This window comes from Mustela nigripes, chromosome 10, assembly GCF_022355385.1.
Source record: "Mustela nigripes isolate SB6536 chromosome 10, MUSNIG.SB6536, whole genome shotgun sequence".
Lineage (NCBI taxonomy): Eukaryota > Metazoa > Chordata > Mammalia > Carnivora > Mustelidae > Mustela > Mustela nigripes.
The window spans coordinates 30,639,391-30,651,274 of record NC_081566.1 but is presented as its reverse complement, the minus strand read 5'-3'; the positions used below and the strand labels follow the sequence as shown (position 1 = coordinate 30,651,274).

Sequence of the window (11,884 nt, the reverse complement as noted above, 5' to 3'; positions counted from 1 at the left end):
CAGTGCTTTTAAATAAAGCGCAAATATAAATATAAAAATATATACACTTTGTACAATGAACCCATCTGGGAAGTAATAAAAAGCGACTAATAAATGACTAAAAGAAACCAAAACAAAAAAACTAGGCTGCTTTTGGAAAAGAAACTAGGAGACTAGATGGAAGTGGTCACTTTTCATTTGTGCTCTATTGAGCTTTGCACATTTTATTAAGCTCCTTAAAAGTATTTAATTTCAAAACAGCTTCTTCACGAGAAAAATGCAACTTAAAACTTTCTTTTTAAAGGTTTATATATTTTAGAGAAAGAAAGAACACAAGAGGGAGGGCCAGAGGGAGAGGGAGAAGGAGACTCTGCACTGAGCATGGAGCCAGACTCAGGGCTCAATCTCAGAACCCCCGGATCATGACCCTGAGATCACAACCTGAGCCAAGACCAAGAGTCAGATGCTCAACGGACTGTACCACCCAGGCACCCCACAATTTAAAATGTTTAAATGAAGATTAAAAACTGGGAACACCAGAGTGAAAAATATGACATCCAACAAAATTTTAAAAATGGATAAAGTTGGTGCTCATTTTTCCCTTGACGAGCTGGGTCATCTTCAGACACATAAGCACAGACGGGTCACAATGCAGGGGACGACTGACCCCATCACTCATGGAAGAGATATAGGCTCGGGCAGCATTGGAAAACATGACACTCTCTAAGATGAAAATGGATAAAACTGAAGTTTATAAGATGTTCTGCTCGTTCAGATGGCGTCTGAGCACTTTCCCCAAACAACATTGATGCGCACCTGGCAAGAGACTCTGAGGTTCCCAACCTCAGAGTCGAGGTCCTCAACCTCCCTGCTGTTCGCTCACCAGCCCCTAGCAGAGAAGGGAGGAAGGGGCACCTGCCGGTGCCAGGGAGAGAGGAGGCAAGCAGGGAAGGTTTCAGAGCAAGATTCCAGCACCAGCGATTTATTTTTTATTGGGAGTTAGAGGCTTTGAGGGAAAGTGGAAATCGGGGGCGGGAGGTAATGTGGGTTTTGTTTTGTTTTGTTTTGTTCTCCTATAAAGCTATCTGGGAATATATAACAAGAATTTAAAATCATTCTTGATCCTTCTACTTTGGTGTCGAAAACTCCTGTGGTTCATATCAATGCTTTGTATAATAATGGGAATGTGAGAAATAGGTTGAAACTTTATTTTGCTTTCTTTTTTAAAAGATTTTATTTATTTGACACACACACACAGAGAGAGAGAGAGACATCACAAGTAGGTAGGCAGAGAGAGGGGGGGAAGCAGCTCCCTGCTGAGCAGAGAGCCCAATGCAAGTCTCGATCCTAGGACTCCAAGATCAGGACTGGAGCCAAAGGCAAACGCTTAACCCACAGATCCACTCAGGTGCCCCTTGCCTTCTAAAATAGATGGATGGAGAGGGGTGCCTGGGTGACTCAGTCGTTAAGCATCTGCCTCAGCTCAGGTCAGGATCCCAGGGTCCTGGGATCCAGTCCCACATCGGGCTCCTTGCTCCGCCAGAAGGCTGCTTCTCCCTCTCCCACTCCCGCTGCTTGTGTTCCCTCTTTCACTGTCTCTGTCTCTAATAAATAAATAAAACCTTTAAAAAATAAAATAAAAATTTTCAGGTGGGAAAACACTGAATGAAAAGTAGAATGCCCAATAGTAGATGCACACTTGTTACAACTATAGAAAATCTACATGGAGACACTATGGCAAGTAGAAAAGGAATTTGGGGGAGCGGAAGTGTTTTGTCCTGAAGTGTGGGTTGGTCTTTGGGTGATCGGCTGCTCCCTTGTAATGGAAACCTTACAGTGTCCGCCAGGCGCTGTAACAGAGCACGGAGGAGCAGATGGGCACAGTAGCAGGTCAGCACTGGCGGAGGAAAGAACGCGGGCAAGAGGATCACTGACGTCCCACCTTCAGGACCCGGAGACCAGCTGGCCTAGCCCGAGACTTGCCCGTGCCAGGTGCTCGCGAGGGAGTTGAGGCCACCTGCTGGCTACGCTGAGAAGTGCAGCCTCAATCCAGGAAGTCAGAGGCGCGAGGACAGGCCAAGACTTGCAGTGACCCCCACTTCTCATCTGTTAGCTTTGCAGGCGCACAAAAGCGTCTTCACTGGCTCCTGGTTCATCTCACTGCTTCCTGTGAGACCTGTTCCTCTCGGTCTTGGCCGAGGCTCTCGGTCGTGCCTTCAATCGGCCCCAGGCAACAGAATTATCACCATCTTGCCTCTGAGAATGCCACTTGCAGGGGCGTCAGCATCGCCCGCGGGTGACCACGCTCCAGCGCCTGGAGCCGGGAAGACCGCCGCTGCGCCTCGCCACATCCCCTGCCGCTTCTCCGGGAGCACAGCGATGTGTTTGTATTATTAGTAAGAAATAAAGGAGTGCTTGATTCACAAACACAAACACCCACACTGTCTCACGCTCCCTTTTTTTTTTTTTTTTTTTAATGTCTTGTTCGTTCCACTATTCAGTCAACTCTTGATTGTCCTTTGGGGGAGTTTGGGGGAGTCAGATCATTCTGTTTTGTGTCTGTGTTTGCTAGTGTTTCTAGTAGCACCCTGTGCAGCGGGCCCTGGCTGCCTGAAGGAAGGGCCCCAGGTGACACGTCGCTGCAAAGGTGAGAAACGTGTCTCCAGAGAGGACCTGGTGTGCTGACACCTGCCTCCCCTAGCTTCCCTCTGACCAGCTTCCGGCAGGCCTCTGCCTCCCGGTTACTCAGCTGAGCGCTGCTCTTCTATTTGCCATGGCCATAAGTGGGTCATAGCAGGGCCCTAACTGACGCCCGTCCTTCTACGGGGTTTAGACCAGCAGACTTGTGTAAAGCCCAGAAGTCTGGGACAGAATGGCAGGGACCGGTCACACCAGACAGGAAGCTGTTAGGTCCATCTCTGGCTTTGATGAGTCCCAGGATCAGAGTACTCCTCAGCCACCCCATCTACCTTAACATTATGCATTGCATGAGGATCCCCATCCATCCATCAGCCCATCTTCTCCAACCTGGGCCTGTGTGTGCCAGGTCAGGAAATGTTCTAAATTATTTTTCCCAGAATCCACTTGTGACAGCATGACAATGGCCTGATTTTTCCAAACTCACTGAAAATTAGAAGATGTGCTACCCACCCCCAAAAAACTTGAGAACAGAGACACAAAACACTTAGGAACATGTTTGGCATTTGTCTAAAAGAGGTCTTAACTGGATTCCAAAGTATGTGTTGTTCTCTGTTCCCTCCATCCTTACTGTGCTCGTCAGGGATCAAAGCACTGGCCAACAGTTACCATCACCAACAGTGCCACGAACGGATAGCACGAGTTTGTGGAGAGAACGCACCAGGTAGGACACACGATCGCTTCTGCGTTCTTGCCAAACACGCACAACGTCAATCTAATCATGAGGAAACATAAACCACAAGCAAAGTGAGTGACATTCTACAAATCTACTGACCTCTACTCTGAGAAATAACAAGGTCATGGGAGTCAGCAAAGGCGGAGCTTTTGTTCCAGATTCAAGGACACCGAAGAGTCATTGCAAGGACGCTATTGAGGGAAGAGGCAGAATTTTATATAAGGAGCTAATGGGAGATAATAAGATCATGGGAAGGTTAAATTTCCTGGATTTCAGAATTGACCTATTAGACAAGAGAACGTCCTTGCTCTAGGTGATCATTGCTATAGTATTTTGAAGTAAGGCAGCACAAATAGTTTAGAGGAAAAGTAATATGAATATAGAGAGGAAAGGGAGTGATAAAGCAGATGTGCAAAATCATGAAAAGTGGGGTCAAGAAACGTGCAGCTTCAGCACGCTATTCCTTTTTTTTTTTTTTTAAATAGAAATACAGTCATTGTGGGGCTTGAACCCACGACCTCGAGATGAAGAGTCACACGCTCCACCGACGGAGCCAGCCGGGTGCCCCTCTGTGCACTATTCCTGTGCCTCTTCTGTAGGTTTGAAATTATTTCTAAAAAAAAAAAAAAAAAAGAAAGAAAGAAAGAAAGAAAAGAGAGAGCACAAAAATAGAACATTCAAGACTCAGGTCTTCCCCTTCCACGTTTCGTGGGTTTTTCACATAAGTGAGAAAAGAGGCTGAGGCTCTCACAGGAGCTGCACTTTTAAATGGAGCGGTCATACTCGCTGTCGGGATTCGATTCTTTGTCTGTGTGGACCTGGCATGGCGACACTCTTCTGAGAACAAGGCGCAGATGTGCCTCGGGGTTCCCCCAGGTCAGTCCAGGCTCCGGCCCTACGGGCCCAGGGAGGCTTTGCTGGTCTTGCCCTCAGACAACAGCCAATGAGAAGCTGGTGCTTCCGTGTGAGGCATCAAGCGAAGATTCAACACCATTACAACACAATTCTTACAACAATCCTAGGAGACACGTGTTGTTGTGACACCCACGGTTTCGCAAATGAAGGAACCGAGATACAGAAGGGAAATTTCATGAGGACTCCAAACTTCTCCATGGTGGGGCTGAGAGCTAAACCTGGGTGCGTCGGGGCCCCTGGCCGGCTCCATCCGCGGAGCGCGTGACTCTCGATCCCAGGTTTTGAAGGCGGAGGAAGGGCCGCAAGCCGGGGAGTTCCAACAGCATCGGGAAGCTGGGCAAGGCTCTCACCCAGACTCCTGGGAAGGACATGGCCCTGCGGACACCTTGATGGCAGCTCACTTGGCCTTCTGTCGGACTGCTGGCCCACAGAACGGTAAGATAATGCACTGGGGTTGTTTGAAGCCACCAAACTTGTGCTAATAGGAATGGGAGATGGGGCCACATTTTGTGAAGCTAAAAAGACTGGACCCTCTTTCTATTTCCATTTCCTATAATCGCTAACCATGCATCATCCCAGGAGATTCTCAGAAGAGGTCTAAAATCAATAAACCAAAACCTAACAGTTCAAGCATGCTTGTTTTATACAGAGATGAACCGCCTAACAGAAGTGAGTGTGGGTGCGGTGGGGAGGGAGTCTAAGAGGGGGCAGCAGTCTGTGGTTTTTAGTGCTCTTCGTGCTCATTTTTAAATCTAGGGGCAATGGAAGCTTGATGGAACCAAACGCTAAAGCAGGAGGCGCCAGGCTGGCTCAGTTGGTAACACCTGGACACTTGGTCTCAGGGTCGTGAGTTCAAGCCCCATGCTGGGTGTGGAGCCTACTTTAAATAAAAAATTTAAAAAGCTGAATGTTAATCAGGTGGCGCCTACCTTCCTCTGCTGTGTCCAGTCTGTCACCACCTCCCAGACGCTGGGCTCGTCTTCGTGGCTGACGCTCCGACAGATACCCATGCTGTACCTGTTATGGAGGACCCTGCAGGGGAGGCCGGCTGAATGTGAGGATGAAGGTGGGTAAACAGCAGACCCGCTGAGGGGCTCAGTCGGAATTGTTCAGCACCTGGCAGTCACAGCCCAAGGGACAGAGGAGGGAAGGCTGTTTCCCCAGCTCTGGTGTGTGGGACTGGAGGCCTTGCTGTTCAAACCATCTCATCCAGGGTGTTAGGTATCTGATTCCAGAGGCAAATTCCTTGACATTCATGAAAAATCAATAGACTCATGTCCACGAACATTCGTTGGCTGTTCCAGAACTTTCTCTGCAGCTTCTAAGCGTTTCTCTGCTGGGAGCCATTTGGATTTCACACTTTCGTTTTTTAAAATAGCGGGTTTGGTTTTTAACCTAATTTCGTTTTGCAAGAATTATGGGAAATCATCCGGGTGCTTGTGCTAAGGGAGAGAGTCCTTGCGGGCTTTCAAAGCCAACTGTTTGCAGTAAGCACAGGAGCCAAGGAACCGAGGCGAGGGGCTTGGGACGAATGAGACCCGACGTGAGGTTTGGCCAAGGCAGGCATCCCATCGCAGCACAGAGCCTCTGATGGTCCATCTCTCAAGGCAACGAGAGCAGCTCCCTTGGCTTTGTTTGCAAAAGCTTGCTGGACCCGTCTTTGAACAGTGACAAGAAAGTCTACCTCATGTTCTGACTGTTCAGCTCACTTATTGGACAACACTTTCAGAGCTTGATTTTTTTCCTGACCTTCAGTAATGTACTATACAGAATACAGACTAAGACACAAAAGGAGAGAGGCATTTCGGCAAATCTAATTTTTAAGGTTTTGACTCCGAAAATACAAAATTATACCAGTCAAGCAAACCCCCCTCGGAGAAAAAGCCCTTTGGTCAAGAGATGAAAAAAGTAATATGTGGCAATTACTTTGGAAATCCAAAGGGAGTCTGAGCGTCCTATGGGAGAGGCAGATAGCCGGGAGCAAACGGTGGGCCCGTCCTCACTGCCCAGAGAGCCCCCCCTGCCATCTTTTCCGGTGGGTGTCGAAAAAGAAGTAGAAGGCAAAGGAACAAAGCAGGGGGGCACCTGGGTGGCTCAATGGCCTTCGGCTCAGGTCATGGGATTGAGCCCCACATCAGGCTCCCTGCTCAGCAAGGAGCCTGTATCCCCCTCTCTCTCTGCCTGCCTCTCTGCCTACTTGTGATCTCTCTCTCTGTCAAACAAATAAATAAAAATCTTAAAAACAAAAAGGAACAGAGCAAGAAGTTAGGGCTGAGGCAAAACACGGGCAGTGTGCATGTGAAAATTCCACTGCTACTGGATCATTTTTTAAAAGACTTTATTTATTCAACAGAGCGATAGAGAGAGCACACATAGGCTGAGTGGCAGGCAGAGAGAGAGGGAGAAACAGGCTCTCTGCTGAGCAGGAGCCAGACATGGGGCTCGATCCAGGACACTGGGATCATGACCTGAGCCAAAGGCAGCTCCCCAATTGACTAAGCCACCCAGGCACCCCTAATGGATCATTTTTAAGGGTAACTTCCTTTCTCATTCTTTCCTTTCTCTTTTTTTTTACTTAATTTTTTCAAGGTGAGTCACAAAACTCTGCCATGCATCAAAAACTAACAATCTACTATATGTTAACTAACTGAACATTTTAAAAAAACCTCCCCGCAATAGACATGTTTCCCAGGCAGCAGCCCACTCCAAGCCTCCCCAGTCCCCCCAGACCCACACCTTCCTTTCTCACCCCAGGGAGCCCAGCACTGAAAACCATTGTCTAGACAACTCATCACCCAGACAGAAGTCCCATCCTTGCTGCAAAAGCAAGACGGTCTGCCAGTGTACTCTGTGCCTCAGTTTCTTCCTCTGCACCTGCCATCCACAGTTGGTTTGAAAAGCATCCTGCAAATGTAGTAAGGTTGAGTGGGACAACCTGTAGCCACCTCCCCGCATAGGAATTAATGTCCCTGTGATCATTTCAGACCAAGAGACTCTGCAGATGACCCCTGAGCTTCCCCTCTCCAGAAGCAGCCCCTGGGGACAAACTGCTGAAGCCCAGTCCTGGAGTCCTGGCCTTGCACCATTACAAGACGTTCTTCCCTGAGACTCTTCAAGAAAACAAAGCCAGTTTCCTGAAAACAGGCTCCAAGTGAGGCCATTGCTCCGCACAGTTAGGGAACCTCCGACAGTTTTTTCCAATTGTGTTCTGTTTGTTTTCTAACTCAAGGAGGCTCCCAGGATAAGGCGATTATATATTCAAGTCTTGCCAAAAAAACGTAAGGGACAGACTCCTATGTGCTCGGATCAAGAGGGACAATCTTCCTGAAATAATACCTGAAAATAAAACGAATCTGAGTGAAGGGGATGGAAAGGTTCAGAGGAGCGAGGTCAGCGCTTCTGTTCTGGTCCCCTTTCATCACCAAGCAATGAAGTGTAAGAGCTACAGCCATTCCAGCCACGGGACTTGGCCTGGCCATGGGTCACTGGTCCCGCCACGCGACACCAAACAGTAGCTGACTGCGGTTACGCACTGAACATATTGCCCCTGAGTCTTACTCACCCCAGTAGACTCCTGGCCCTCGCCTGGCCGCCGAGATTGGTGCTCATCTCCTCTTACCTACGGAGAAAGAAAGGGAAGCTACCACGGGGCGAGGTGTAGGGGGTGGGGAGCTTGTTTCCAGTGGTCAGATGTGAGAGGCTATTTTGAATTTTGCCCATCACTTCCTAAAAGTGTAGGGTGTGACTCTGAAATCATACCTGCCTCTTCTCTATTCCCCCCTCCAGCTGATCTCCCCAGCTGGATTTTAAGGGATGAATAGATTGGTTCTTTGGCCAGAGTGCTCTGTGATTGCAAAGTATGGTGTTATCATCACATGCTTTTCCCCTTAGGTGGTCAGTTAGGAGAAGTATGACCTTCCAGAAGCTCTCTCCAGGTTAGCAGAACCCACCGTCTCTGGAGTCCGACCTCCTGTCTGAGCAGGTGTAATCACAGCGACAAGTGACCTTCAAGCTTATGCCCACGCACTCTTAGATTTCTGATTTGCCCCCCAAGGAAGACGTCAGGGAGAGTAATACTCACACTAGCCTTGGGCCTGAGTTCTCTGTCTGCTTGAGTCTGGGGACCTCACTGCCCCTTCGCTGGTGACCTGCCACCCTGAATTCCTGACCCGTTCTTGACCTCTGATAACACCCGCTCCTTAACACAACTCGACCGGCATAGATCCTTGCCTTCCACCCGATCCATAATTCTGACTCTTGGGCTTCTGGACTAGGCCCATCTTCACAGTATGGCAAGGGTAGGGGCGGTCTTTGATGGAAATGCCCGAGCCCAGGTTTCACGATTAATGAGGACAGACAAATCAAAGACTCGGGGTCCTGAATGAGACCAGGCGACCCCAGGGCACAGAAGGCTGCAGAGGGGACAGGGAGGGTTCCACTTCCCTTCATGCAGCCCAAGCGTGGATTAGCATCTGAAGGACAGTAGCGTCTCATCCTCACATCGCTCTCGGTCTTCTTCCCCGTGAGGGGGCATTAAACACTTCCTCTTATGTTCTGGGTTATTTGGAATTTGCATTTCAAGTACAGGACATGAGAGTTTGCCCTTGTTGGATTTCCTCTTGTTGATGTTGGAAGAGCCTATAAGAAAAGCGGGAGGCAGAAAGGGATCCCTAGCAGGGCCCCCGAGCCCCTGCCCCACCCCATTAGTAGGGGGTACACTGTCTGGACAAACGCTCTGTTGGAGGGTTGCCGTGTTGTTCTCATGGATATACGGAAGTACTTTGAGCTCAGCCCCTTTCCTAGTGGGAAAATAGCACCGAATCCTTCTGTACAGAGTCCAACCAGTCCAAAGAGTAGAGACCTAAGAACCTAGCTGAAGGGTTGCCACTCCTCCACCTCCATCATTTGGCAAAACCCATGAACAAGCCCCACCCACACACTCAGAGTTTCCAGACAGCCTCTGAGGGTGACTCTCTTCAATACAAGCAGAATACAATACATCTAAGGCCCACCAGGCAGCCTAGGAAAATCTCCAGCATGAAAAACAGATCATAATAAATACACAGGGAAAAAAAAAAAAAAAAAAGGAAAGAAAACAACTCAAAGAACACAGAGACTACAGAGATAGTGAGACAGCACAAAACTTAACTAATAACCTCAGAAAGAAGAGAAGACAGACACTGCATTCAAGAAATAAGAATATTTAGAGACCAGAGCACCTGGCTGGCTTAGTCAGAAGAAGTGCAAATCTTGATCTTCAGGTCGTGAGTTCGAGTCCCATGCTGGGTGTTAGGATTACTTTTAAAAAAGAGAGAGAGAGAGAAACTAACAAAAACAAAGCAATCTAACTAAAAATTGGGCAGAAGACATGAACAGACTAGACACTTCTCCAAAGAAGACATCCAAATGGCCAACAGATACATGAAAAGATGCTCCACATCACTCGTTATCAGGAAGACACAAATCAAAACCACAATGAGATCCCACCTCACACCCATCAGGATGCCTAAAATCAACAATATAAGAAACGACAGAGGTTGGCGAGGATGCAGAGAAAGGGGAATCCTAGTGCACTGTTTGGTGGGAATGCAAGCTGGTGCAGCCACTCTGGAAATCAGTATAGAGTTTCCTCAAAAAGTTACAAATAGAACTACCCAAGGACCCAGCAATCTCACTGCTGGGTATTTACCCAAAGAATACAAAAATACTAATTCAAGAAATACACGTACCTGAATGTTTGTAGCAGTCTTATTTACAATAGCCGAGATAGAGGAGCAGCCCAAGTATGCCCAGATAGATGAATGAGTAAAGAATATGTAATACACGGGGCGCCTGGGTGGTTCAGTGGGTTAAAGCCTCTGCCTTTGGTTCAGGTCATGATTCCAGGGTCCTGGGATCGAGCCCTGCATCGGGCTCTCTGCTCAGCAGGGAGCCTGCTTCCTCCTCTCTCTCTGCCTGCCTCTCTGCCTACTTGTGATCTCTGTCTGTTAAATAAATAAAATCTTTAAAAAAATAAAAAATCTTAAAATCTTAAATTAAGATTTAAATTTAAATTTAAAATTTTAAGATTTAAAGATTTAAATCTTAAATCTTAAATAAAAAAATCTTTTAAAAATTTTAAAAATAAAAAAAGAATATGTAATACACACACACGCACACATATAATATACATAAATGGAATATTATTCAGTCATTAAAAAAGGAGTGAAATCTTGCCATTTGCAACAACATGAATGGATCTTGAGGGTATACGACTAAGGTATAAAGGTATACTAGGGTATAATACCAAGGGAAATAAGTCCATCAGAGAAAGACAAATACCAAATGACCTCACTCTGGAATTTAAGAAACAAAACGGAGACAAAAACAAAAAAACAAAAAGAGCCCAGATTCTTAACTCTAGAGAACAAACGGGTAGGTCCACAGGGAAGGTAGGGGGCGTGAGTGAACTAGGAGATGGGGATGAACAGCACAGTTAACATGATAAGCCCTGAGTAATGTAGAGAACTGTTGAATCACCAGGGCTCAGTTGGTTAAGCATCCAACTCTTGGTTTCGGTCCTGATCTCAGTGTCTTGAGATCAAGCCCCAGGTCAGTCTCTGTGCTCAGTGGGGTGTCTGCTTGAGATTCTCTCTCTATCCCCCCCAACCCTCTCTCCCAATCATGCTCTCTAAATAAATCAATAAAATCTTAAAAAAAAAAAAAAAGAATTGTTGAATCACTTTATTGTACACCTGAAGCTAATATAACACTATGTTAACTACACTACGATTAAAATAGAAAAACTTGGGCACCTGGGGGGCTCAGTGGGTTAAGCTTCTGCCTTCAGCTCAGGTCATGATCCCAGGGTCCCAGAATCAAGCCCCCATCAGGCTCTTTGCTCAGCGGGGAGCCTGCTTCCCTCTCCCCCTCTGCCTGCCTCTCTGCCTATTTGTGATCTCTCTCTCTGTGTCAAATAAATAAATAAAATCTTAAAATAAAATAGAAAAACTTAAGTGTCTGCTTCCCCTCCCCTCTATGCAATCCCCTTGCCCTGCAATGCGGGCCGAGCCCAGGGCCTTACCTGTGACCCACAGAGTAAAGCAAGGTGGGGGACTGTCCCTGCACGATTAGGTGCAGTCTGACGTCAGGCACCCTTAGGGAGCTCAGGCTTTGGCACCTAAGGGCACAGGCCAGCGGGTCGCCCCACTTCTGAGCAAGTGGCTCTACATCTGGGGAATTCTCACCACCTCTCAGGTTTAATCATTCCCTAGAGTGACTCACAGAACTACGGAAAGTACACACAATTACTGTTTCACTGTAACGGATACAGATCAGGACAGCACAAAGCTGGAGCGGGTCCCAGAGGCAGGCTTCCCGTACCCTCTCCCTGTGGAACCAGGACAACTAGACCTGCCAGCACTTCGCTGGGCTCACCAGCCAGGAAGCTCCCCTGAGCTTGTGTCTGGAGTTCTTACTGGGGTTTCCTTGGGTGCGTGGTTGCTCTACCAACAGTTACTGGTGTGGCTGGACTCCATCTCCAGCCTTTCCCTCACAGGAGGTCCCGCTCAAGTCCCAACCTACCCCCCCTCCGCCCCCATGTCACATGGTTGGTCTTCCAGACTGGTCACCCTGGGT

General features: G+C 47.8%; 1 long non-coding RNA gene across 1 annotated transcript; it reads right to left on the bottom strand.

The window, feature by feature from the left end:
• Positions 1–3,058: 3,058 nt before the first annotated feature.
• LOC132026120 (uncharacterized) lies at positions 3,059–11,465 on the bottom strand. Its single transcript, XR_009406779.1, has 3 exons — positions 11,331–11,465; positions 7,830–7,886; positions 3,059–3,391 (listed from the first exon to the last, which is right to left on the bottom strand). It is a non-coding gene; the product is annotated as an uncharacterized LOC132026120 (long non-coding RNA).
• Positions 11,466–11,884: the final 419 nt, after the last annotated feature.